This window comes from Arvicanthis niloticus, chromosome 2 (assembly GCF_011762505.2).
Source record: "Arvicanthis niloticus isolate mArvNil1 chromosome 2, mArvNil1.pat.X, whole genome shotgun sequence".
In the NCBI taxonomy this organism is placed as follows: Eukaryota; Metazoa; Chordata; class Mammalia; order Rodentia; family Muridae; genus Arvicanthis; species Arvicanthis niloticus.
This window is the reverse complement of record NC_047659.1, coordinates 89434225-89462085: the sequence shown is the minus strand read 5'-3', so window position 1 is coordinate 89462085 and position 27861 is coordinate 89434225. Positions and strand designations below refer to the sequence as shown.

Genomic DNA, 27861 nt, shown 5'->3' with positions numbered 1-27861 from the left:
GACATATAGTGATCTCTGAATCTAATTTCTCTCTTTTTTTGAGCATGATTACTAACAAACCACAACCAACCAACCCTCTAAGCCACCACCAACCACCCACACAGCCTCTCTGGACCCTAGCATTTATATACCCTTTGAAAAGTTCCCATGGTTCCAAATGTCACACAATTGCAGAAACATCTGTTTAGCTGGCAAAACCACACCTTTGGTAGAGCACAAGGCAAATCACAGTCGGCTGCTGTAGACAATCTGAAGTAGCCCCATATCCCACACCTTGGATTAAAATGAAAACATATTCTTATAATATTTTTGAGTTTTTTAAAGAAACCAAAATTCCAGAATTATCAATACATTTCCCCCCTTCTATTTTAAGGCATTAATTATGCTGGGTGTAGTGGGAAATTAGAAACAGAGAAATTTTCAATGAAATAAGTGCTTTTTGGGGTTAATGGCTAAGGTTTTCAGGAGACCTCTCCTGATCAATTCTAATCTTCATTAGTTTTGATGATACATGCTGCTTTTCATTTCCTGTGGATACATAAAAATAATTCATGTTCCCAATGCAAAACTTTTGCTGGTTTCCATTATGATGTTAACATATCTTTATAGCATATAGACCAATTTAATAATACAAATTTTTCTTTTTAAATATAACCCAGTGTCTCTCAGTTGCTCTTGTCTGAAATGGCTTTTAATTTTTGCTGTGAGGCCCTGAGCAAGGTCTCCAAGGCTGTTTCTCAATGGTAACAAATTACCTTGAATATTTCTTTTGGATCTACACTCATTGGTCCTTGGGCATTGCCTGCACGTACCTGGAAATCTAGGCCTACTTTCTGGTTTATGAGATGCCTTATTCCCAATTTTGTTGCAAATGATCATATCTTCCACAATTAAAGCCCTATGCATTTTGAGATTTGAGATCTTTAGTGGCTCGGTCACAGTCTTTTTGCAAATGGCCACAACTGAAGCACAGGGCATTTTGATATCAGAGAACTTTAGCTATAGTTTGACCATTTATAGCAGCACACTGCACATTAAACCAATATTGGTCATATCCCTTATTTACTCATCCATAGGTGCTGCTCACACTTTTAATAATCTAATATTTTTTTATATATATTTGGTATTATATGTTCATACACAAAAGTCTCTATCAACACCTATCTTGCACCAAGGTCTGATACAACTATGTTCATAGCTGAGACTAATCTTTGTAAAAAGATCAGTAAAGGTTTTCCCAGAGCCTTGTATAATCTTGGTAAATGAAGTGGGCTATTTCCTGGGCTCAACTTTGTGCCAATCTCTTAAAGCCACTAAGCAACATTGTTCTATAGTAATATCATCAAACTGCACCTGTTCTTGTACATCAGAGCACTGCCCTTCACCCAGCAACTGTTCTTTTACTATATTCATCCCCTTCTCTCTGTTTCACTGTTTGATATTTTAAGCTTCTTCCCTCCACCATGTTAACCATTGCAACTGAGGACTGGCCTGTAGAAAAGCTGTTACCAACCCCTTCCAGTCTTGGGGATTACTTGTATATTGATTAACCCAGTTATTTAGAATGTGTTTTACATAAGGTGAGTGCTTTCCATATAAAATCATGACCTTTAAAAAAAATGCCTTAGATCTATCATTTCTTTAGCATACCATCCTATCTCATCATAACCTGTTCTACACCATTAATAGGCTTATGCTGAAGTACTATTGGGAAAGATGATCCTGATGATGGTCTCCAGTCAGGAGACCCTGGACCATCCCTGCTCCTACTCTGGCAGTGAAGTTGGTTTGAGATCTTCTTCATCAGATTGTCCTCTGCTTTTAAAGTTTTTCTCTAACATGATTGCCCTCTATTACACTTTCTCTTTCTTTCCCTCTCTGCTCCTGCAGGAAACTCCTGTTCTCTGCTCAGTCACCAGGACTGAGCCTTTCTGGTGCTCCTCACTTCCCAAGATCTCCCATCTCCACTTGCAACCTCTCCAGTTTCACAGCCAGCTCTGCAACCCTTTCTTAAAAGAGAGAGCAGAGTGGACCCTTTTGTTTCCCCACTTCAGTCATTTTTGTTTCTCAAGACTCCTCCATTTCCACCTGCAATTTTTCTAAGTGCTCAGCCATTCTTCTAACCCTTTTTGAAATAGAATATATGAAGAAGTAAAAGAAAAGAAAACAGAAAAATCTCTGGGAGCAAAGTAGGAGATTTCCCAGCAGCAGCCACAATAATTTTTTTTTGTTGGTCTCTTGAAAAGAAATATCCATTCCTTCATCTCTTGCCTCTACAACATTAGATAAAGATCTTTGAATCTAATTCCTTTCTTCTTGTTTCTCTTTCCTTGTAGCTGGTCTTTGGTACTAGGTAGGTTTGTGGTTTCTTTTTTTTTTTTTTTTTTTTTTTTCTTTTATTACTACCCTTTGTTTTGAGAGAGAGAGAGAGAGAGAGAGAGAGAGAGAGAGAGAGAGAGAGAGAGAGAATGAGAGAGAAAGAACTATGAATCTATTTTTTTCTTTTTGTTCCTTCTTTGAGCACTACTAACAAAGTGTAACCAACCCTCCCCCCCCCCCCCGAACAATCAATAACCACCCACCCTGCCTCACGGGTCCCTAGCATTTATATACCCTCTAAGAAGTTACCATAATCTCAAATGTCACACAATTGCAGAAACTATCTGCAGCTGGCAAAAACACACTTCTGCTAGAGCATGAGGGAAATCACCGTCAACTGCTGAAGACAATCCAAAGCAGCCCTTTATTTCCACACCTGGGATTAAAACAAAAACCTATTCTTATAATAAAAATTACAGAATTGTTACTGTAACCATGAATTCCTGGGCTTAAAATGAAAACAGTTTTATAATAAAAGTTTCAGAATTGTCACTGCAGCCATGAATTCTCACCATTTTTCTAAAACAGATCTGGGTACAAGGAAGATCTGGCTTGGAGAAGTGTAGCCACTAGTCCAGTGCCATCCATTTAGTGATTGGTAGAGCTAGGGCACTGGCTAGTGTGCCCTTTCAAATGCATTCTGGTACTTACCACCTATGTGGATGTTCTAGGAGAGGGAAATGTGTGGTGCTTACACTTGGTAGGGCCTCAACAGGAAGGTGACTTAATCAGATTCCCAGAGCTGTTTGGGAAGCTAATTTACCCACTGAGACAAGAGAGGCTCTGGGAACTCTGGGAACTATTGGGTCACTTTCCACTGAAAATTAAACTTAAAGTGATTTACTGCGGGCAACAGTGTGTTTGAGTGATTTCTGTATTATTCGCTTTGGATAAAGAATATTTAGAAATGTGGCATTTATGATTGCATATTTTATTTTAAAGTCAGAAAACAAGGTTTATAAAAATCTTTGGAAAATATCCGTAGCATGTTGACATAAAGTTGGAGCTTAACAAAAATGTGCATTAATGCAGGAATCCACAGCTCTCATAGTAAGCACAAGAGATCTCTGTTGAACCTTGGGAAAAACAAACTTTCTTTCTTGGCTTTTATGGGGGGGTGGCACTAAAATTTGGCGGCTGTGTTCAGGAATGGGGCAGCAGTGTAGAATGAAAACAGTCTGCAGGAGCCTTCAAGAGCTTTCAAACTCACCCAAATTCAACACGGACATAGTCTTCACAGACCCAACCCCTGATTTCTCATCCCACACAGACAGCTGAGTCTTTAAAACAGGGTTTTGAAAGACAGATTCAGGGATTTTTTTTTTTTTTTTTTGACATTTAGTTTTAAAAACGATAATTTGCTCCTCTATTTTTTTTTTTTACCTAGTATTTAATCCATTATGTTTAACTGAAGGATAAAAGTATAAAAATTTTTTTGTGTAAAATTTCTTCTCAGGCACATTAAAAAGTGACACAGAAATTATAAGGAATTTTAAAATTTTATTTTTTGTTGTTTTGCTTTCTTTTTCCAGTTAATAGAAAGTGCTCAGAAAGTTCATCTTTCAGCCCAAGAACAAGTGTTTTCATTACAAATGAAGTGTGTCTTAGAAATGATTAAATATTAACAAAAACAAGCATCAACCTGGTTGGTTTCAATACCTTTTCTCTGTGGGAGGTAACTTTTTTTTACTGTTTTTCAAGCGCTATTTTTTCAACCTCCCTCTGGCTTGAGTAGAGCATATTTGGTTTAGTTTTGCACTCAGTAAAGAATATGATTGCGTTTCAGTATACAAAATAACATCATACGTTTTAGACCCCATTTATGAAAATGCACATTTGAAAGTTGTTGCCCACAGTTTCTGGGCCATTCCCAAACACCCAGTATTAACTGTGAATTGAAGTTATGGTCACTCTGAACATGAAGTTTAACCTAGCAGCCCAATTAGGCTTTCCAATTAACCATCTTTAGTAGCTGGGCAGCCGACCACAGGACCACAGGCCGACAGCTGGATCTGCCAAAGAAAGAATTTGGGCTTAGTTTTCCAGGTTAACTTAACTGCAGTATCATTGTTGTTGCTGCTCTGGTTTTTGAGTCAGGCCTTGTTATGTAGCTCAGGTTAGCCCCAAATTTGCCATCCTCTGTCCTTGTCATCTAAAGCTGAGATCACAGCTATATAGCACAACACCTGTTTTTCCCAGATTTCTTAGACACAATAACAAGTTAGTGACTGTCAGTGGCTGCTGTGTGATTCTTATTTATTCCCTGTTGGTGGGAGACTAGTTGTTTGTTTCCATTATGGCAGAGTTTATTTTCTGAGTTCTCATTTCTTTTCCCCCAATAATCACCACTTGGTCAGATCTCTTCACTAGAACACAGACTGAACATATGTGCTTAGTCAATAATAACGTTTGTGTGAGCAATTGCTGGCTGAATGAAGGCGGTCCATACTCCTGTATTCAGCCACACTCAATTTCTTAAAGAGCAGGCAGAATGTATCCCAAAAAACATACCAGAGTTCCTGATAGTGTCCTTGTTCCCTTTTGAAACCTTGTGAGCTGGGCCTCAACTGACCAAGTTTTTCTCAATGTTCTTGTCTTTTGAGCGCCCTCCCTGCAGTGGCCCTCTAAGCTCTTGCTCATAAGGTTCAGAGTTTCCTAACCCTTCACATCCCTCCATAAGAGCAGGGCCTCAGCCCTGCACAGTCAGGCTTTCTGCAACAATGGTGCTGTTTCTTAGTACTAGTTTTCTGTGTGGGTGACGTGTTGCTGAGACAAAATGCTCAACACGATCAACTTGGGGCATAGAGGGTTTCTTCCAGTTTACCGTTCTAAGAGATACATTGCAGCATTCCATATTGGTTGGGAACTCATGGTGGCAGATTGAAGAGGTAGCTGGTCACATGGCATCTATGCACAGGAAGCAGATAGAGATGGATGTGCCTGCTCAGCGCTCTCTCTCTCTCTCTCTCTCTCTCTCTCTCTCTCTCTCTGTAGTTTGAGATCCCAAGATCTCCATGGAACAATGCCTCCCACATTCAGAGGGGATTCTTACCTCAACTAACTCTCCATGATATTTCATTTGCAAATTTGTGTATACTCTCATGTCTTATTAAAAATAAATCACAGCAATTTTAATTTACTTAACAAATTGTTTTTCTTAAGTCATTATATTATGAGAAATGATAACATTGAAATATTCCTAATCAATCAGAGTAGAAATTATTGGGGGGGGGGAGAACACTGAGATGAGGAGGCACCAAACCCTTTGTCATAATTTCTCATTGAGCCTTTTGTCAGTTTGTTGTTGTTGTTTTGGTTTTGTTTGGAGCCATAAACACATCTCTTTAGTTTTGAGCACTGGGTGAGAGGAAGAAAGACTCAGGAGAGGCTTAAAGGTGAAACTAGGGATTAGAACATGAGGTGGAAAAGAAGCAGGGAATTGCAGATGGTATGGGAAAGAATGGAGCTTCTCACCAAGTCTGGTCAGGACCTCTCAGCAGCTGAAACCAACTGTCCCACACATTAACCCGAAGGCCCACTGAGATGGTGCTCTTTCTATACAGAGCTATTTTCTAATATAAATATTAAAAATAGCAATGACCCATATTCAAAGCTCAAGTATATATTCTTCTCCTTCCATTTTCTGATAATCTCACAAACAACACTGTTAATTTTGTCTACATTGTGTCTTAGGGTTGATTCCTGCACAAAACATGGCCAAGAACCAAGCTGGGAAGGGAAGGGTTTATTCAGCTTACACTTCCACATTGCTGTTCATCACCAAAGGAAGTCAGGACTGAAACTCACACAGGGTAGGAACTTGGAGGCAGGAGCTGATGCAGAGGCCATGGAGGGTGCTGCTTACTGGATTGCTTTCCCTGGCTTGCTCAATTTGCTTTCTTATAGATCCTAGGACCACCATCCCAGGGATGGCACCACCCAAAATGGGCCCTCCCACCTTGTATCACTAATTGAGATAATGCCTTATTGCTGGATCTCATGGAGGCATTTCCTCAGGGGAGGCTCCTTTCTCTGTGATTACTCCAGTTTGTGTCAAGTTGACACACAAAACCAGCCAGTATACATGGAAAATATCTTAACTTCTCATGTGACTCATATGGTGGAAGGTTTTACCTTATCTACTGTAATATTGTTCAGAGCATCTCAGGAGCTATTTCATGACCCCATTCAAATTCCTTAGTAACCCTTTAAAGATAGTAACTTCAGAATCATGCAAAATCATACAGATCGATATGGGGAAAGACCAGTGAGTAAGACTCTCCTTGGAGAAGCCCATACACTCTTGGGTGTCTTGTTCTTTTCCTGAGTGCTTTCTTTCTGTTTTATTAACCCTTGTGCTTAAAACCTATGGTTAGGGAAAAAAAAATCTGTTTCAATAAATTCCAACTTTGCTTCCTACTGACATGCCCTGAAATTCCTTTCAGTAATGAAGTCAAGGCTCCAGAGTTACCTGAATGGAGTTCTCTGAAAAGAACTCCTTAGGCTGCAGGCAGAGGGGAGGGTGGGTGGGTCAGGGTGGGTGCAGATGGGGGTGGACTGTGTCTCTGACAGACTCCCTGATCAGATGCAAATCTCTACATAATGAGCACGCATTTCTTGCTGGTTTTGTGCTGCTCTGAGTTCTTACTTTAGAATGGACATCTCCCATTTTCATAAGGAACTCGTGGAATGTCTGGAATTCTGCTTAGAAAAAGGAATTGGCATCTTGCTGTGAGGCAGGAAGCACTTACTTTCCCTTAGCCCTGGTGTCAGACTTCATGCTCCAGGCATTCTCCAAAGTGGATGTGCCTGGCTCTGAAGTTCAAACTGCTTTACAAAAACAGGACTCAGCAACTGAAATTGGGAAGGGTGCTACATACATAGTTGAAAAAGTTTAAAAATCTGTGTGTCATTCACTTAGAACATATAATTTAATTAGTCATCTTTATGTTTTGTTTTGCAAGCATTTATTTTATAGATATTTCCCATGAATATTTATATTTACTCGGAACAAATGGAAACAATTAGTAGTTTAGTATACTTACGGGTTTTGTCCCAGGAGTTTTGTAATAAATGCCACAGCCAATGGACTGAAAAGTAGTTAAAAATTATCCATGCAAATAACACGAGAACCAGCATAGTAATCACTTTATAATTTTTTTTAATACTAAAACTAATTTTTGTGAATTGCAACTTCTTTTTTAATGTTAGTCTTTCCAGTTCTTCACGGTTCCCTTCTATATGTGTGACTTGTACTAGAAACGGGAGGTTTAGCCTGTTGTCATTCTTATTATATTGGCCACTTTTACTTTGAGAGGGGCTGGATGCACAGGTCCACAGATTCAGTAAGTGTGGTCTCTTGTTTTCTGTTTTATTCCCATCATCAATAACCACCTCCAAATTCTGGTATTTTATTTAGTTCCTAAGTTTACTGGAGTTAATAAGTATGTGAGGTTCTTCTAGGTCTTTGTTTACTATGTTGTGAATATAATTTCTTTTTGTGGAATACAAGAATCCTTTAAAAAAATAAAAAGGAAATTCTCTATTTTTCTTGTATACTCATTATCTTGTAAGACACCACAGAGAAAAGAGCAGCCATTGTACTTTCTTCACTACTTTTGTTTGGCTCTGAGTGGTACAATCCATCCAGAAGAAATACCTGGCCATTTTTATTATTATCAATACATTCTTTGTTCCACATTTTATTTAGTATGATAACTAATTGAAGATTTACTCTTGCCTGGTGTGGTGCCACAAGCCTGTAGTTCCTGGTACTTAGAAGGCTGTGCTGAGAAGACAGCTATACCACAGAGATTTGTGGCAAGCCAGGACAACCCTAATGCCGTTGAATGGCCTGTAGGCTCATATATTTGAATGGGTGATGCTATTTGAAAGGAGTAGAAGGATTAGAAGGCATGGTCTTGGTGGAGAAAGTATGTCACTAGGGGCGGGCTTTGAGGTTTCTAAAGCTCATGCCTAGCCCAGAGTCAGTCTCACACCCCCTCTGCCTATGTAAGACCCCCCGCAAGGGGACCCTCTGTAAGACCCCCCCGCAAGGGGACCCTCACCCAAGTCCGGACCTGCACGCCCCAAGGACACACGAGAGACCTTCTTGATGCAATTGCAGAGGAGGTTTAATGACGAGGGCCCTCGGGCTGGAACATATCTCACACAGGAGATAGAGGTTCCCCGCGCCTGGACCCAGGGAACTTGGGATATTTATCGGTAGGGGTTGGGGAGAGCGGGAAAATTTGGCGCGGTTACATATGATTGGATATTTCAAACATCAGCAACTTGCAGAACTGGCAGAACTTGCAGAAACTCGGACCTCCCAGAAAAGGGAGGGAGAGAAAAGTAAACACCAGATAGCCCATTACTCACTTGGGCTAGTTTGGACTTGTCTGGGCATGCCCTTGTATGCCTTTATTTTTTGTCACCCTGCCCCTGCAGGGGCTTAATATTTTTATTATGACTATATTTAACAAATTGTTGGTGGTCTTTGCTGACCATGAATTTTTGTTATTGTTACAATGCTGCTTTCAAATTTTGTTCTCACACCTACCAGTCAGGATGTAGCTCTCAGCTACAGCTCTAGCACCTGCCTGTGCACAGCCATTCTCCCTGCCATGATGACAATGGACTGAACCTCTAAAACCGTAAGCTAGTCCCCACTTATGCTTTTTTTTTTTTTTAAATAAGGATTATTTTGGACATGGTGCCTCTTTACTGCAATAGAACAGTGACTAAGTTGTCTAAGAAGACTTCATCCTATCGTCCCAGCTCCTACCAAGGAGAAAAGATGTCTCACACTGTCTTTATTACTTGACAAATGAAATTGTCAACTATCTCCATAATAATGAGAATGTTCACATCTAAGCATGTGGGTTGGAGGGAAATGACACTACTTTAGAGTGAAAAAATTATAAACACCATTTTATGAAATATGTAGACTTTTTCTTTGCCCTTAGACCTGGGCAGAAAAAGTGCAGGTTCCAGAACGCGGAACTGAAAATAAGATTTCAGACCTTCACTGCCCCAGGACATATTCTGGGTGGAGGACATTATCCCTGAATTAGAGGACACTTACTGGATTACATTCCTCAAGCCTCAGGGAATAGACCCCACCTGTGAGTGGAAAAAGCCCAAGGCAGGAAGACACATTCCTGACCACAGAGAAAGATGCAAGCCATCTAGGTGGGGCTATAGCCAGAAGAAGTGAAAAATAGTTTACCTGAAATAGTTGATGATAATCGTTTAGGGTAGGTTCCTCTGAAATATTCTACTGTTCTGGGTTACACACACCCCCCCCACCCCCGGTCTTTCCAGTGTTACAACCTATTGGTGTTCAAACTTTGTAAAGCAACCAATCATGTGTAACCACGTGAAAATTCCTCCCTTTCCCTATAAAAGAAACCCCTCAGCTTGCTGGCCTTTTGTCAAAATTCGGTTCCTGTGTGGATGAGCAGTTTTGACCTTGGTTAGCCAAGTCCCCAATAAACCTCTGCTGATTGCATCCAGGTATGGTTTCTTGTGATTTTTGGGTGGTCGTGATTTCCTGAGACTTGAGGAAGGGTCTCCCGAGTTTGGGGGTCTTCAGCTACATTTTGGTGTTGGTGACCTTGGGTGAATAACTCTGAAGGGGTTTGGTTCTAGCTTCTTAATTGTTGATATGGACCATCTTTTCACCAAATTAAGTGGTATTGTCTGCTTAATGTCCAGAGAACTTTTTCAGGTAAAGAAAATGAGTTTTTTGTTATTAAGTGGGTATTTTGTCATCTTCTATAGTTCCTATGGGAACAAAGTAGAGGCTGAGCTGGATAAGAATTCACAGAGTAGTGTGGACTTCTGCATCATCTCAGAAGTGGAAGACTCTCTTACTGATTTCACTCAGACACTGAGTTAGTATTTTTACAACAAGCCAGCTGTGGTGAGAGGTATTAAAAAAGATGGCTGCTGGCTGGCTCCTGGCTCTGCTGCTGTGTTCCAGCACTAAGCTCAACACTGGTGAAGGTCTCAGTCCTGCCAGTCCGGGGGCCCCTGAGATGTTGGTGTGGTCACTGCCTCTGCCCACTGCCAACCTCAGGGTTAGATATCACAATACACAGTAACCCAGTAAAATCCAAACTCTTAATGTGTATAGTTAACCAATCAGATTCATATATCATCCAATATTCAAATCCCGAGATACCCACACAGTAATTTCAAGGCCAGTTGATAATGGTAAGATGCCAACACAGATTAGACATTTATCCCATTTATCCCAACCTTTTGGTTTCATATCTACCTAAAGCTGGTTAAAGCCACTCTGGTTTATATCTGCTTCCATTTTCACTCCCCCTTCTCTCTTCTCCTGCATGTCTCTCCTCTCTTCTCTTCTCTTCTCTTCTCTTCTCTTCTCTTCTCTTCTCTTCTCTTCTCTTCTCTTCTCTTCTCTTCTCTTCTCTCTCTCTCTCTCTCTCTCTCTCTCTCTCTCTCTCTCTCTCTCTCTCTCTCTCTCTCTCTCCTACTCTTAGCTCTGTCTCCTTTTTCCCTGTCCAATCGCAGGCCTCCTGCTGCACTAATATTTAAAATAGATTGGGCATGGAAATTTCTGCTACAGCCAGCCTTTTCATTTCTTGTTTTATTACATAGTATTGGAGAATGCGGGGTGGTGGTGGGGATTATACATAAAAATGTTCTTCTTCCCATTGGCCAGTGAGATAGCCCAATGAGAAAAAGCAACTGCTGCCAAGCATACAGATTTGAGTTTGATACCTGGGGCCCACATAATGGAGGGTGAGGATAGACTTCTGCCAGCTGCCCGTGTGCATGCTGTGACATTAGCATGCATGCTTGGATAAAGGTGCTCTGAGAGCCAGGGTATGAGTGATAATGAAGGCAGAGGTAAGCAGAGGTAAGCTAAGAGAAGTAAGCACTCATGAAGGAGACACCCCTGCTCCCATGGCGCTTATGCTTCAGAGGAGAAACTGCAGCTACATTTCCAACAGTTATGTTGCAGTGAGGGAAGAGGAGATCATTCCACGCACCTGAAGGCTCATATTTTTGGGGAAGCCTAAGGCCACTGGCTGAAGCTGGGTCAGTCTTTCTGTTGGGGCTCTGAAGAGCAGGACTTTATAATTGTCTGAGGTGGAAATGTACAATTAGAAATATCGAAGAATATGAGGTAGCATGTAGTGTTATTCATGAATCTTGAATAAAGTTATTTTGTTAGGTGATTTTTTTTCTCTACCAGCGTTCAGCTACCTTGCTGCAAATTTCTTGGTTTTAGTGAAATTCTACAGGACTGAGATTGGTTAGTTACAACAAATAACTTTGGTAAATGAATGGATTACTCACTTATTTTTAGGAATGTGATTGAACTTGAGTGTTGGTTTAAAAATTCTTGAAAGTGTGCCCATTTGTTAGCCCAAATCAAATTCAATCTCTTCCAATTAATTTAAAGCACAGACTTTTGGCATGTGGGCATTAAAAACATACCTTGCCCTCATTTTAAAATGACATATAGATCCATTATCCAGCTTTTAAAACTGGACTAAATTGTAGCAGCTGAAATGGTTGTTGCTGAGCTTTCAGAATTCTGAAGACTATTGTGATTTTGGTAACATGGAAAAAGCATTGGTTTTGGCCAGTGCTGTTTAAATGTGAAGACCTCCCATGCTTGCTTGGCCTGTCATTTGAGAGCTGTTTTTCTCTCCTGCTCCCTGTATTTCTTTTAACAGCCCTCTAATTCTTTAAACAGGTTCCCCCATTTCACCATTAGAGACAGGTTCACAATTGGTGACAAGGTGACAGGCAGCACTGTTGAGTGTGAGGCTCTGTTACTATCTGCTGTATTCTATCTGTCTTCAAGAGTTTTCTTCCTGGGATGGAGTGATGGCTCAGTGGTTAAGAGCACCGACTGTTCTTCCAAAGGTCCTGAGTTCAATTCCCAGCAACCACATGGTGGCTCACAACCATCTGTATGGGATCTGATGACCTCTTCTAGTGTGTCTGAAGACAGCAACAGTGTACTCATATACATTAAATAAATAAATATAAAGATATATAAAATAATAATATAAATAAAAGAGCTTCCTTCCTTACTAGGTGGGAGAATTCAGATCCTCAGACCACTGAGTAAAACTGTAGGAAAGATGCTAAAAACCCAGGTATCTCCTCCTTTGGAGACTTTTGGCTGCTATCTTAAGAAAACTTGAAAAGTTATTAATATGAAGTTTTTATTGTATCCTTTCCAGTGATGCAATGAATTCTTCTCAACCTCCCCCTGTAGTGCTAGACAGGAAGATAATCATACCTGTCCCCCAAGCCATATAGAGCATATGAGCTCCCAACACTGGTGTGGCAAGCTAGAGTGACCTTACTGTCCACTAACGTGTTTGCCCTGATCTTCTTCATGGACAATGTCGCTTGAGGAACAATTGCAGAGTATGTGGCCCAGAATGTCCATCACTCATCTTTTCTGCTGAAACCTCTGGGGGTAAGCTGATACCTTTTAAAAGATTCCTTCTAGCCTGTCTAAGAATCTACCTTTACAGCAGTTACCCTGTATCAGGTGTTAGTGGATGCAGGAAAGCAGGCCTCAAATGGATGATGAATAATAGTCTATACTCTCCACTAATAGTAATACCAGGAAATCTGAGAATAAAGAATGCTTCACAGCTGGGCTGAACTCTATTAACCATGACCGGAAAATTTATGTATGTGGTGGGAAGCCGCATCTCCTAGAGTGTGACTAGGATGGACTGCGGTAATAAACTTAATTAGTTTTGACATCTGTAACCAAAACCATAGTCCTGTGACACAAGACTGTCACACTCTCAGCAGTTTGAGAAAAATGGATTTTCACCAACATTGTCTAAAAAAAAAGAGAAACCCAAATCTCTATCCTGATGTTAAGGTGAACAAACCAAATCCTGAAATCCTTCTGAAATTATATTTTAAATCTTCATCTCTCTCAGATTTTTTTTTCTCAGTGCGATCAAATCATTAAGTACTGGCTTGAAAAATGATCCAAATAATACATGTGCAAAGAAGCAGATGGACTTAAGTGGGAACATTTTACATCATCTAATCTGGCTTAGGCGAGTAGGCCTCAGCAGCGGCCCTGGCTCTGCATGCCTACGGCTCTCATCACTCAGAGGTGGTAAGAGGGAGCTTTCCTGCTCTGCACTGAATAAGTTTGTTAACATAGCCAGAGAAGGGGACCCTTGAACTCAATAGTTGAAGTCACTATTTGGCACACCAGTATCTAGTAACTTTTCAGTAGGGATGCTAAAAAGGATACTTGATTAATTAGTGTGTGTGCACATGTACATTCTCTCATATCATGTGTACATGCATGTGCATGTCATGACACATGTCAAGATTAGAATATAATGACATTTCCACCTTTCCTTTTGTCACTTTAAACCCTCCCATGTATCCCTCCTCACTCTCTTTCAAATGTATGGCCTCTTTTTTTTTTTTTTTTTAATTAATCATTGTTATATACATATATGTATCTATTCCTAAGTACACAAATATGACCTGCACAGTGTATGTAATATTACTTATGTGTATGTTTTTAGGACTGACAATTTAGTATTGGATAACCAATTGGTATGCTCTTCTCTGGGTAAGACTATTTATTCTACTCTCTGCATTCCGTAGTGCCTTTGTGTAGGGTTGAGGCCTCTTGGGCTTTCCTCTGTTCACTTTAGTGTGTCTACTGTCCTGTTCAACTCACACTTAGGCAGTCTTGTTGGCAAGACTCTATGGATGTAGCTTCTGACATTCCTAGGAGAAACAACATCACAGCAAACTCCCTGTTCCTCTGGTGTTTGCAGTCTTTCTGCCTCTTCTTCCAAAATGACCCCTGTCCCTTAGGCGGGGAAGTTGTACTATAGATGTATTCTTTGGGCCTGGGCTCCACAGCTTCGCATTTTGATCAGCTGTGGTTTCTGTAATGGCCTCCATTTGTTGCAAAGAGAAGTTTCCTTGACGAGAGGTGAGGACTATACTTACCAATGGGTAGCAGGACACATTTTTAGAACATAGTTAGGAATTATACATCTTTAGTAAAGTAGTGGTTGTAGGTTCTCCTTTAAGATCCATGACTTCACTAGCCCTGAGGAAATAGCTAGGTTTCTAATAGTGGGCATTATTTTTCTCTTGTTGAGCAGGTCTTAAGTTCAATAAGAGAGCTGTTGGTTACTGTCAAACTATGTGTGCCACTAAAGGGTTATCGTGCCACCCTGGTCATGGGCTCACAGGCGTCATAGCTGGGTAGGACTGTTGGTTGCTTCCCTTCTTTAGAATCTTGCATGGGACTAATTTTCAGATTTTAAAAATTCTAAATAAATAAAAAAATTTTACTCTATAAGTTAAATAATTTGAGTTAAACTAATAGTTTATATGTTCACAAAGTCGTGCTTATTTCATTTCTCCTAGAATACTGGAATATATCTCTTCAAAGGAATACTATACTCAGTTACCATCATTCTCAGACTTCTGTCACAGCTCACATCCTTCTGAATGCATTACCATTGAATCATTGTGACATTTATATGAAATTATACAATTGTGATCTTTACTTTTGGTTTCTTTCACTTTGTGTATTGTTTTCAAGGCTAATTTTTTAGATGATATTTCTTTTTATGGCCAAATAATCCCAATCTCTCTCTCTCTCTCTCTCATCTATGTGTATGTGCACACACACACACACACACACACACACACACACACACACACACTACATTTCATTCCTTATTTACCACTTGATGGACATTTAAACTAGTTCTATTTTTTATTTTTTTTTAGCTTACACAAAGCAATTTATTAATGGAAAATAATTTGAGAAGTCCTGTTCACAGACAGTGACCACGACGACCCCCTTCCTTCTAGTGCTGTCAGAGGGGGATGGGGGTAACATCCTCAATGTGTCCAATCTTTATCCCAGAGTGATCAAGAGCTCTGAAGGCTGACTGGGCTCCAGGTCCAGGGGTCTTGGTCCTGTTTCCACTGTGGCCTGGAGTTTGATATGCAGGGCAGTGATGCCTAACTTCTTACACCTCTGATCCATAACCTGGGCAGCCAATGTGGCTGCATACAGAGAGGACTCATCTTGGTCAGCCTTTACTTTCATTCTGCCAGTCACTTGGCAGATGATTTCCTTGTCAGAAAGATCGGTAACATGGACAAAGGTGTCATTGAAGGATGCAAAGATGTGGCAGACACCAAATACATTCTCTCCTTCAGCCACCTGAGGTCCAAGGATGATGACCCGTTCTTCCTTCTTCTTGTGAGGTGCTATTTCTGAATGTTGTCTCCAGACTCCTCCACCAGAAAGAGGCTATTTTAAATAACAATGATTAACACTGTTGCTATGATAAACCACTGACCCAAAACAGTTTTGGTTAGAAAAGAGTTTATTTGGCCTATAGATTACTGTCCTTCCTCAAGGGAAGTCTTGGCAGGAAGTTAAGGTAGAAACTTAGAGGCAGGCATTGAAGCAGAAACCACAGAAGAGTGCTGCTTACTGGCTTGCTTTGTCTGGTTCACTCAGCTCCATTTCTTATACAACTGAGGCCCACCTTTGTAGGGATGACACTACCCTCAATGGGCTGGGCCCTCCCGAGTCAATTAGCAATTAAGAAAGTGCTTCATAGATATAGCTACAGGTCAACCCGATCTGGGCAGCTCTTCAGTAAGGGGTCCCTCTTCCCAGGTATGACTGGGTTTGCATTAGACTCACAGTTGAGGCTAAGTATGACAGTATACAAGTCTTGATGTGGCCCTGTTTTCAGTTGTCCTCAGTATATACCCAAGGATAGGACTGTTACATTTGTTTTGCATTTTCCCTTTTGCTTTTCAAAGAATCTATTGACTTTTAATACAATTTCTGAATAGGAAGATGGCACCAACTTTAGCAAATGTGTTGGTTTTTGTAAAGAAATGTTTTGTACATGAACTGTAATAGTAATCAGACTTTTTTTTTCTGAGTCTCCAGGCAAACTCAGCAGCAGAGTTAGAATTTAAGCCCGGCTGGTTTTGTCTATTTTGTGCTGTTACAAAAGAATTTCTGAGAGTGGATAATTTATAAAGGGTAGAGACTTTTTACTTAGAGTCTAGACTGGCAACCCCAAGGTTAAGAGTAAGGACCCAACAGCTGGCAGAGGTGTTCTTAAACATGTCTTCCTATGACAGAAGGCAGAAAGGAAGGAGGAAGGGTAGGAGGAAAGAGACTGGAGGGAGGAAAAGAATGACAAGTTGTGGGTGGTGGAGATTTTCAAAGTCAGGAGTTCATTTCAAAAGTAATGGCTTTAGTCTGTCACAAAGACCCTAGCATGTTTGAGATATGCACAAATACCCCGTTAGCTCCATCTACTCTAATTCCCATTCCCTTCAGTCAGTTCTGCATCAGGCCCACCCTCCTCAGCACAGGAGTTCTTACCCAGTGTCTTCAGCTGTTTTCTTTTCTCCTACTCCTAGATTCTTTGTGTCCTGTCCTGCCTTTACAGCTTGGCTAAGATCCTTCTCCATTCAAACTTGCAAGAGGAAGGAAGAAGACAAACGAAGCAGCTTTAAACAGTTATTGTAGGGAAATGCTTACAGCACAAAACATGCAGCTCACTGGTATCAAGTTGTCTCAGATTCTGGTGCAGCCAGCACCACAATTCATCCACACTGTTTCCCCTTCCAAATGGAATCATGTTCGTTGAACACTAGCTCCCCATTCTCTCCTCCTTGCTAGCCCCTGGCAGCCACCATTCTGCTTTCTCTCTTCACGAATCTGAGCACCCTCAGCATCTCATGAGAGTTTGGACAACGTAATTGGTTCACATTTGCCTGTTTCACTTTATCTGTCCCAAGTTTCCTTTATGTTTCGAGGGGTCAGAGTTCATCGTTTTAACATAGATGTGCCTCAATTCCTGTGTCTACCATACTGTGTTTGCCGTTTATCTGTCCATGGGTGCTTGGGTTGCTTCCACATTTTATCTGTTGTAAATAATGCTACTATTAACACGGTGTCTAACTTTCTTTTTGAACCTGTGCTTTGGGTTCTTCTGGGCATATTCCCAGAAGCAGGCTTGCTAAATCCTATGGTGACTCTGTTTGAACATTTAAAGGATTCCTGCTGTTTTCATAGCAGCTGCACCATTTTCCATTCCTACCAGCAGTGTTCAAGGACCACAGCCACAGCAGCGGCGGCTGCTCTCTACCCCCCCCCCATATCCCACCCTGTGATTGATGAGTAAGATGAAGCATTGTTTCATGTGCTTGTTACCATTAGTCTAATTTTCTTAAGAGAAATGTCTATTTATATTCCTACGCCATTTTAAATGTGTTTTTAAAAATATTTTTCGGCTGTTGTCTTTTCTTCTGTCTTGTAACACTTGCCTAAGTCTGCCTTGTATTGGCATTAATTGTGTGTGCTTTTGTCTCTTAGACAAGGTTAGACCCTAAAAGACAGCCACAGTTGCTCACCTCACTTTCTGGTGTGTTTTGTGAGGGATTTGAAGTCTTTTATATGTGCAGTTCAGTTTGAGTGAGAACGAGAGAACCAGGAAAGTGGAAATTTCAACCTGTTCAAAAGCACAGCTCGTACACCATTTACCTGTATCACAACCTACATCACAACCTATACCATAGACCCATGCCATCCTCCTACACCATACTCCTCTACAATACATATATGAGGAGCGATGAGTGACAGCACAAACCAAAATGGCATATCTTTCCACCACTACAGTCTGCAGTTTACAGTCCTCCACTAGAGGCCAGAAGTTTCTGGAAGCCAGAAGCTTTACTGCTAACTGTGCAGTGTTCTTAGCTCTGAGATGATTATTTTGTGTTTGATTACACAGAATGGCTATTCTGATCTCCATTCCATCCCCACTCTATGTTATCCAGATTACCCAAATTACTGTAAATCACCTAGGGTGGGAACCTTGAATAGCTTATCTCTAACCCCATGGTTAGCACAATATACAGTTGATGCTTGTGCCGGCTACTATTATGTAAACTTGACACAAGCTAGAGTCATTAGGAAAGATGTGACCTCAAGCGAGGAAATGTCCCCTGTGGGCAATCCCGTGGTACATTTTCTTTACTGATGTGTAAGGTCCCAACTTACTGTGGGTGGTGGTGCCATCCCTGAGGTGGTGGTCCTGAGTGCAGTGAGAAAGCACACCGAACAAGCCTGGAGGAGCAAGTCAGTAAGCAGTGCGCCCCCATGGCTTCCGCTTCAGTTCTTGCCTTCCGGTTCCTGCTTGAGCTCCTGCCCTGACTTACCTGGGTGACCGTAAGCTGTACAAGGAAGTAAACTCTTTCCTCACCAAGTAGATTTTGGCCATGGCATTTTAGCACAGCAATGCGCTGACAAAGACAATGCATAATAAGCTTTTTTGGCTCTGAAGTTAGTTATAGTTCACTCAGTCCAAAAGGGGATCGTGTTTGCTTAGGGAACTTCAGCTAGTTAATAATTATCAAATGCCATTATGAAGGAAATGTTTCTGGTTTGAGTTCTTGAGAAGTTTAATAGATAGCTTACTTTTACTTTTCTGAAGTTATTTAAATTAAATCTTGTAGACACAAAGCCTGCATGGATCTAAATTATTATTATATTATTATTATTACAAAAGAAAAGGATTAGGTAAGTGAGATCTTTTGATCATTCACTCTGCATGTACAAAATCTACAACACACACTTATTTCTGCATGCTATAACCCTCAAATAAGTAGAATTTGCTTTTATAAATACAAATGAAAGTTGAAAATACGTAACTAATGAAGTACTAACTCTGAATATAACAGATGTTTAGAATTAAATTTTAATCAAAACATCACCACATGTGATTGCAATCTGCATCTGAAAGTGCTCATTGAAGTTAATAAGTTCTTATTCTTGAATAGTATTGAGTTTTAAGATTTCTGTCTATATGTGTGTATGTGAGAGAATGTGTGAAAGTGTGTGCATGTGTGTTTTTTGTGTGTGTGCTTGCGCGTGCCCTTGCCCATATGGGTGCATGTGGAGATTAGTGGTCATTCTCTTTTGCTTTCTTGTTTTTTGAGATGGGATTTTTCACTGAACCTGGAGCCTACCATTTCAGCTATATTGTCTGGCCAGTGAGCTCCTGTGATCTCCCTGACTCTACTTAATGATGTGCTTTCAGACTTGTTTTTAGATGGGTCCTGGGGTCCACACTCAGGTCTTCATGGTTTATCTCTTGACCATCTCCACAGCTCTAGTAAAACTTCTATTAATATAAATCCAAATGACAAGAAACGCAAGTAAATAGTCATTTTATTTAAAGAGAGAAAATAACAAGAAGAGTAGTTAAAGCCAGCACAAAGATGTATTTTTATCATTTATTCTTTGAGAATTTCATATAAGGCATTTTGATCTTATTTACCCCCTTAACACTCTTCCTAGATATTCTTTAACCACCCAACTTTATGTTCTCTTTTAAAGGCATAAAGGCCACTTGGTGCTGCCCATATATTCTTGGACATATGGTGTTCCATTGGACCAAGATTAATTTCCTGGAGATTACATCCTGAAAGAAAACTGACTCACCCTCTCCAGATAGCTACCAACTGCCAATAGCTCCTTCATTAGGGGTGGGACTTCATGCCACCTCCTCTCTCCATGCTGGCATTTGGTCTAGCTTGAGCTTGCTTAGGGTTTGTGCATTCTGTCACAGTCACCGTGACTTCATATCTGTTTCCTTGTATTCATCAACCACCTTGGCTCTTTCAGTCCTTTTTGCCTCATCTTCTGCAACAGTCCCTGAGCCTTGAGAAGAGAGGATGCAGTAGAGTTCTTTAAAAACTCCTGGATGTGTGTTGTAGTCATTGTTCTATTGCTGCGGAGAGACACCGTGACCATGGCAACTTTTATAAAAGAAAACATTTATTTGGGGTTGGTTTATAGTTTCAGAGCGTTAGTCTATTACCATCATGGTGGGAAGGATAGTGGCTTGCAGGCTGACATGGTGCTGGAGAAGGAACTGAAATTTCTATATCCTGATTAACAGGCAATAAGGAGAGAGAGAGAGAGAGAGAGAGAGAGAGAGAGAGAGAGAGAGAGAGAGAGAGACTGACTGGCATGGGTTTTTTGGAACTTCAAAGTCTACCCACCATGACATACTTCCTCCAATATGGCCATACCTCCTAAACCTTCCAATCATTTCAAGAGTTCTACTCCATGGTGACTAAACATTTAAATCTATGAGCCTATGGGGACATTTTTATTCAAACCACCACATTCCATTCCATGGCCCCCATAGGCTTATAGCCATATCATATTGCAAAATGGAGTCAGTCCAACTTCAAAAGTCTCTGTAGTCTACCATTCTCAAACTGTTTAAAAGTCCCAAGGTCGAAGATTCTTCTGAGACTCAAGGCAATCTTTCAATTGTAAACACCTTTGAAATCAAAATAAAAAAGCATATCACATGCTTCCAACATACAATGAATAGAATTCTCATTCCAAAAGGGAGGGAAAGATGGCATAAAATGAGGAAATATTGGACCAAAGCAAGACCAAACTCAGCAGGACAAACAGGGTTCTGCATCTCTGTGCAACACACTTCTCTTTCCTGGACTGCGTCCATATGTAGCCTGCAGCTTTCCTTGGCAAGTAACCCATCATTCTGACATCTCCAACATCTTGGGGTTTCCAACACAATCAGGGCTTTACCTTCACAGCTTCACACAATGGCCTCTCTGGGCCTCTGTATAGGGACACCTTGGCACATGCTTGGTCTCTGTGGCTTTCCTTAGCCAAGGAGGTACATTCCACAACTCCTTTCTTGTATTTGACTATAAAGCCAGAACTACGTGGGGGCACCAAATTCTGAGCTTGATGGGGCTGGAACTTGGCGGCCTCCTTCAGTTACATTTGCATTAATTTTCTGTTGTTGATGGTTTTGTTCACTGTTTAAGCTTTTCTTTAATTTCTTTTCACAAGTTGGAGGCTTAGCTGGGTGTGTTCCTTCATCCTTCCCCAGATCACCACTTCCTTTCTTCCTTTTATTTCCGTGAGCACAGGACTTGGCTCCAATGAAACATTTGCTGGTGCTCCTCCCCACCCCAACTGTATTTTGTATTTCTCTTTGTCCAGCTTGTTCCTTTCTATTGTAGATCCACATAGGAGTGACCACTAATAATCACATGACATAGTCAAATTTAGGCTGTCCTGAGATCTCATCTGTCAAAGCCATTACTCCAAAACTCTTTAATTTAGCCTCAAGCAGACTAGGACAAAGACAAAAAGCAGCTACTTTCTTTGCCAAATATATTCTTCCCTTCTGAAACTTCTTGAGCTTGACCCCCAACCATTCAAATTGTCCTGAGCACCACTGTCTTCCATGCTCCCACTAGGAGGACCCATTAATCACTGAGATATGGGAGTGTAACCTTTAGAGCTGGGTGTCTTCTTACTGCTTGGATGAAGACTGATACCCAGGGAGTCGGTCTGCTTGAAGTCCTTCTGAGAAGTGGTGCCATTTTCTCTGTGTGATTTCACCCAGCTTCAGTTGTCAAAGATTTACTGCTGTTGTTCTTCTTAAGGTACAAAAAGTAAATTAAGCATTTTAGAACACTTTCATCAAAGAACAAAACAAGTACATATTAATTTAACCTTTGCTTTTCAGTTATAGGGTAGTAGGATGTAAATCTTTGGATATCTGAAGGAGACTAAAGGATAAAAAGTTAAAAGAAAGGAGACTGGAATATATGCAAATGAAGAAAGAAGAATAAAATAATAACATCTAATAATATATAATTAAGTGATAAAACATGCATTTTCCAAACAGATTTCCTTGGGATATTATGGAAATTTCATGCTCACATGTTCTAGTTAGCTTTGACAGTCACCTTGCCACAACCTGGAATCACATGAGAGGAGACCCTCAATAGAGGAATTGCCTAGGTCTCATTGACCCTTGGGCATGTCTGTGGGAGACTGTCTTGGTTGTTCACTGGTACAGGAGGGTCCAGCCCACTGTGTGTTGTACTGTTCCTCGGCAAGTGTAAGCTAGTTAGTGAGCATCATCCTCTGGTTCCTGGTGCATTTCTTTGTCTGGGAAGTGAGTTCCTTGGTTGGGGGTAATGCTGTGTGAAATAGCAGTCAGGCCTTCCTCAAATTCCCTCAATGATGGACTATAACCTGGCATTGTAAGTTGAAATAAGCCCTTCCTCTTCTCTAAGCTGCTTTTGGTTAAAACAGGAACACGGGAACATAAAAGAAGTCAGATTGTCCAGTATGTTTGTGGAATACTGATTCTTAACAATTGATATTAGTTTATTAAAGCCTCTTATGAGTTCATAAACACAATTGGCTTAGTTAAAACCTATTCCCAGATTTATTTGAAATATTAACTCTGCTAGAATGGGGTGTGTGAAGCCAGAATGAAGAATGCTGGGTAGGGGTCCTGAGGATAAGGAGGCTGAGTGGCAGCCCAGCATGGCTGAGGCAGCTCTGCTGAGGATGTGATGACTGAGCCAGGCATCGAGGAAGGAGAATGGGCAAAGATGTGGAGTTAGCATTATAGGCAGGCCGGTCAGTCAGCGGTCAGTCAGTAAATGTTTGCGGAGTGAACACATGAGCAAAATCTATTGCAGTGGCGGGCAGTAGGGATATTGGCTTGACTGGAATGAAATGTTGGGAGAGGTGGACATAAAGCTGAAGAGGCAGATAGTGTCAGGCTGTGGAGGGTCAAGCTGGGTGGTAAAGACTTGATTCAACGGGGGACTCCTGTTGGTTTCTGCACAGAAGGAGACACAGAGGTAATAGTGTTTGGGGAAAATAACCTGAGAGTGGTGTGGGGCCAGGTGGGATGGAAAAGACTAAAATATGATGAAGAGCAAAGAGCCTGAGAGCAGATGAATCGTTGTGGCTGGGAAGTAGCTCACACACTGGTTTTTACGCATGCCTAAGTAAAAGCACAAGTATAGGGCCCTTATAAATGGGAGAAATAAGAGATATGCTAGACTGTGCTCCCTCGCTGGCTGTCTGTGACGTCTTGACAAACATAGGGACAGTGAAGTATTATCAGAATAGGTAAAAACATACTCTTACACTTATGTTAAAATATGTTTGTTACTATTTTTGTAGGACTATGAAATTCATGAGAAATTGTCTGTCAGCTAAGACACCAGCTAAGAGAGAGTTAGCATGGATTTCCTAAGTGATTTTATGTCTTTATATTGCAAAAGTTTATGTGAATAAGCATGTAAGTTCTCCCAGTGAATTTGATTCCTGTTAACATCTCCATGAATCTTCACTTAGTTTTCTGGAAGAGAAGACTGCAACAGTGTTCAGTCAAACGCTTAGATGCTGATCTTCCTTTGCTGCCAAAGATTTGGTGATTTCTCTCCTTGTTCTGCTTTCTGCTTCTTGAGGGCAACATGTTTTCCAGAACATTACACAGACGACCAAAAGGGAGAAAAATTCCATGACAAAACATCTCAGATATCTGAGGGAGCATCTATTTAAACATGATGATGTAATGATAAGATGCATTACAGTTAGAGCCATCATTCCTTGGCAGCTTCTGTGTTCGGATTTCCTTAAGGGCTTGAGGTGAAATAATTTACTCTGTGATACATTCTGTGGAAATGATGTCTTTATTAAATTCAAATTATGAAAGTAGCACATAATGAGCCACACAAAGCCATGAGTTTTATGGCTGTTATGGCAAATGTTTAAATGAGATAGTGACTAAAATGAAAAATGTCCAGGAAATTTCAGTTGCTAGTACAATCTCAAATTTCTGTTTTGTTTTTAAAATAACAGTTTAATAGCAGATTTTTGTAGTATTTAATGTTACAACCCCCATCTCTCAGCAGATGCTGGGAATTGACCCCAGGGACTTGGGCATGCTAAAAACACATTCTACCCCTGAGCTCTGCCCTTATCTCCCAGCGACTGACTTAACTCAGAAAGTCACACTAAGCTTACTTTTAGATTCCAAATTTTGCATGTCATTCAATGTTGTAAAAACCAGCACACAAATTCTGTAATCCTATGTTATAATTTAGTAGATAATAGCAGAGCATTCATGGACCTTCTGGAAAATTTGCAGTAAGAAGTCTCTCTGTATGTCTCGCCCCATCCTTGGTGTTTTCAGTCCTTAATTGATAATTCCTTTGGGAAAGGTAGTACTGGTGATTGAATCTAGGACTTTGCATATGCTGGGCAAACATTCTGCCACTAAAATATATGCCCAGTTCAAGTGAGCATAGGTTTGGTGTGCCTGGGGCCAGAAGGGCCACACTCAGACATGTGATGCTCCTTCCCAGAAACCAAAGCTCTATGTTCATCATGGGACACCCCCTCCCATCCCTTCTGCCCCTGTCATGTGTCATGGGGTCATGGCTCTCCTGTTTTGTAGCAGAAGCTCTGTTCTAACAGATTCTCAGGATTAGAACTCAGGACAATGAGTGGGCTCCCTGGCATCTGAGTGAGAAATGAAGTGACAGCATTTTATAAGAACAATTTGAAAACCTCAGGTAAATAGCTGGGGCTTTTTCAACTCTAATGGGTGGCAGGCCTTGCAAATGGTTTCCCAAACAATAGGAAGCTAATTGTAGGGAAGTTTATCCTTCAGTTACAAATTCAAAAGGACCCCTTGAGTTCACTTTTCAGTGCTTTCCTGGAAATCAGTGTCTTTCTTAGAACTTTGAATGCTAATACATTTAGATACTGTTCTTCAGCCCTCATAGAAATACTTCTCAGCTTCTAAACTTGAAGGTCTGGGGCAGAAACTCTCGAGAATTCCTAACAGCTATAAAACAAATCATGGTCAATTAAAACAAAGGTCTGCCTTGGTGCATGTGACTTAGATGCACACCTGTGAAAAACCATCTTGGTAGACTTGACTGATAAATAGGTTGGAAGGGAGATTCATGGCATGCCAGTTTGACAGGACACCTTGACTGGTGGTAGGATTGAGAGTCTGGGGTGACCTGTCCCTGGGAAACGAAAGGGCCGGATGTTTCCGGTCATCAATCACGCCTGGAACAGCTGTTTTGCGTCTAGAAGTCTAACTGATATGGGCATGGCCCCCTCAGCTGGGTGGCTAGAGGTTAATGTATTTTCCTGCCATGGGAGGAGATGTCCAAGCCACTCAGGTTTTGGGCTGTGATGAGCGTGACATTCTAGACAAAGGTATGCATGGATGGGCCAGGTAGAGGGAATATTTCTGAAGTATGTTTTAAGAATATATTACTAAAGTCTGAAATCTAAAGATACCACAAGATGTCTCTCAGTCTCTCTTAGTTGATAGTTTCAGCTAAGGAAAATTCCTGTTCACAAGGTGTGTAACTCAGAGGCCTCCTGACATTAGACCCTTTGTAGACTTAAAAACCACAAAGCTACATTTTGGCCCTTCAGATGTTATTTTAATTTATGGTTGGCACACATCCTTAGCTTTGCAGAATTTTCCAGTCATACCAAAGTAAACTGGATGGTTTAAAAATGTGATGCTGAGTTCTTAAGCCAGGGTCCAATTTAAGTAACTTGCTTATGAATGAATACTTATACTGGAACTCAGACTGCGAAAGTACCTTTGTCAAGGATGTGGCGCATTACAGGGATAAACTTCCAAAGGGCTAGTCCTGGTGTTCCCCCTCATCTGGCCAAGACCCACACTGCTTCTCATCAGATATAGTAGGGAGCTCCAGAACAAATTTGGCCAAATTTGAGAGTCTGAAACGTTCTCCACTCTCTCTTTGGTGTTTGACAGGCTTGTTATATTTTATTTTTTGTTTTTCAAGAAAGGGTTTCTTTGTGTAGACCTGGAACTTGCTCTGTAGAACAGGCTGGCCTTGAACTCAGTGTGTGTGTATGTGTGTGTATGTGTGTGTATATTATATATGTGTGTATTGTATGTGTATGTATTTTGTGTGTGTGTATTGTATGTCTGTGTGCATGAGTGTATGTGGTATGTGTATATTGTATATGTGTGTTTATAGTATATGTGTGTGTATTGTATGTGTATGTATTTTGTGTGTGTGTATTGTATGTCTGTGTGCATGAATGTATGTGGTATGTGTATATTGTATATGTGTGTGTATTGTATGTGTGCATATATATTGTATGAGTGTGTATTGTTTGTATAGTATATGTGTGTATAGCATGTGTGTGTATTGTATGTGTGTGTGTATTGCATGTGTGTGTATATTATTTGTGTGATAGCATACCTATAAAGGTCAGAGAACAACCTGTGGGAGTTGGCTCTCTCTCTCCTTTCAACGTATGGGTTCAAGGGACTGAACTCAGGTTGTCAGCAAATGTCATTATCTGCTGGATGATCTTGCTGGTCCCCAGGAGGAATTGCTTTGAAGACTAAGCTAGTTGTATAAACTAGCTGGGGTTAAAATATAGTAGGACATGCTATCAGAGACAGTCTTAGAATGTTGACAGCTTCAGCGGTAACAGCCAATGTGACACTTCACCAAAGGAAGAAAGGTGGATGTGAGTTTTAGTCTTAGGTTTACTTAATGGATTTTGATGCTTTGTGAGGCTCCCTAATGTTTAGCAAAAGTCCAAACCCTTTTCAAAACGATCTCTATGTCTCCTTGAGAAGCTTGTTTGGCTGGGGCCGGGGCCGGGGCCGGGGCTGGTCCAGCAGTTCCAGAGCATCTGCTGCTCTTGCAGAGGACCTGGGTTTAGTTTCCTGCATCTACATGATGTTTCACAACTCTCTCTAATTTCAATTTCAGGGGATCCAACATGCTCCTCTGGCCTCTGCAGGCTCTGCATGTATGTGGCATTCTTACATGCAGGCAAAATACTCATACATGTAAAAGTAGGTTTAAAAAAAAAGCAAGTTTGGATTTTCTTCAGTTTTCTTAGAGAGGTAGTTTACCAAAAGAAAGGCAAAAGGCCTTATGACTTTGCACTTGCAGGCCGAGTCCCAGCAGGGCTGCATAGAAAGCAGAAGAAAGCATGCGTGCATTCCTACCCCAAGCAGCAGTCTTTATCCCTCCAGATCCCTGTCACAAAAGAATTTGGCTAAACACAAAGACCCTGAGGTACAAAAAGACTTTTAAGAGCCACCTGCAGCAGCAGTCTGTGAGGGAACTGCAGCTAGCCACTCACATGAGTTAACCCTGCCTACTGCTCAGGTTAGGAAGCCTTTTCCTGGGTCACAAGCACGTTAAAAAATAAATAAATTACAGCGTGGGGGAGGGGCAGTGTGCGTTAAGCTCTGTCCAGGAAATTCAGAGGGCATGCTTAGTGCAGTGTGCACCATGAAGAGATCACCGTGTGTAAGTGGTCTTCTTTGCACTGTGGATGCTCACAGTGTCAAATGATGAGCTTGTAGCAGACTCATCAGTCGTGTACACGACCATTTCGATTTCAGTAACTTTGGCAAGTATAGCATTAACATTGGAGGCTTTACAGCAAAATAGTAAATATGAAATAAGAAAATGAAGAATAATTGCAGGGCTCCCAGCCCACATTCTATTCCTGTGACTGCGTTTGGATGG

At 40.9% G+C, this 27861-nt stretch overlaps 1 protein-coding gene and 1 pseudogene across 3 annotated transcripts in view; one reads left to right on the top strand and one right to left on the bottom strand.

Moving 5' to 3' along the window:
* The window catches only part of Fsip1 (fibrous sheath interacting protein 1), a 139888-nt gene that overhangs the window by 75480 nt on the left and 36547 nt on the right, over positions 1-27861 (top strand). The window lies entirely within an intron of this gene.
* LOC117702746 (small ribosomal subunit protein uS11 pseudogene) lies at positions 15225-27723 on the bottom strand (annotated as a pseudogene).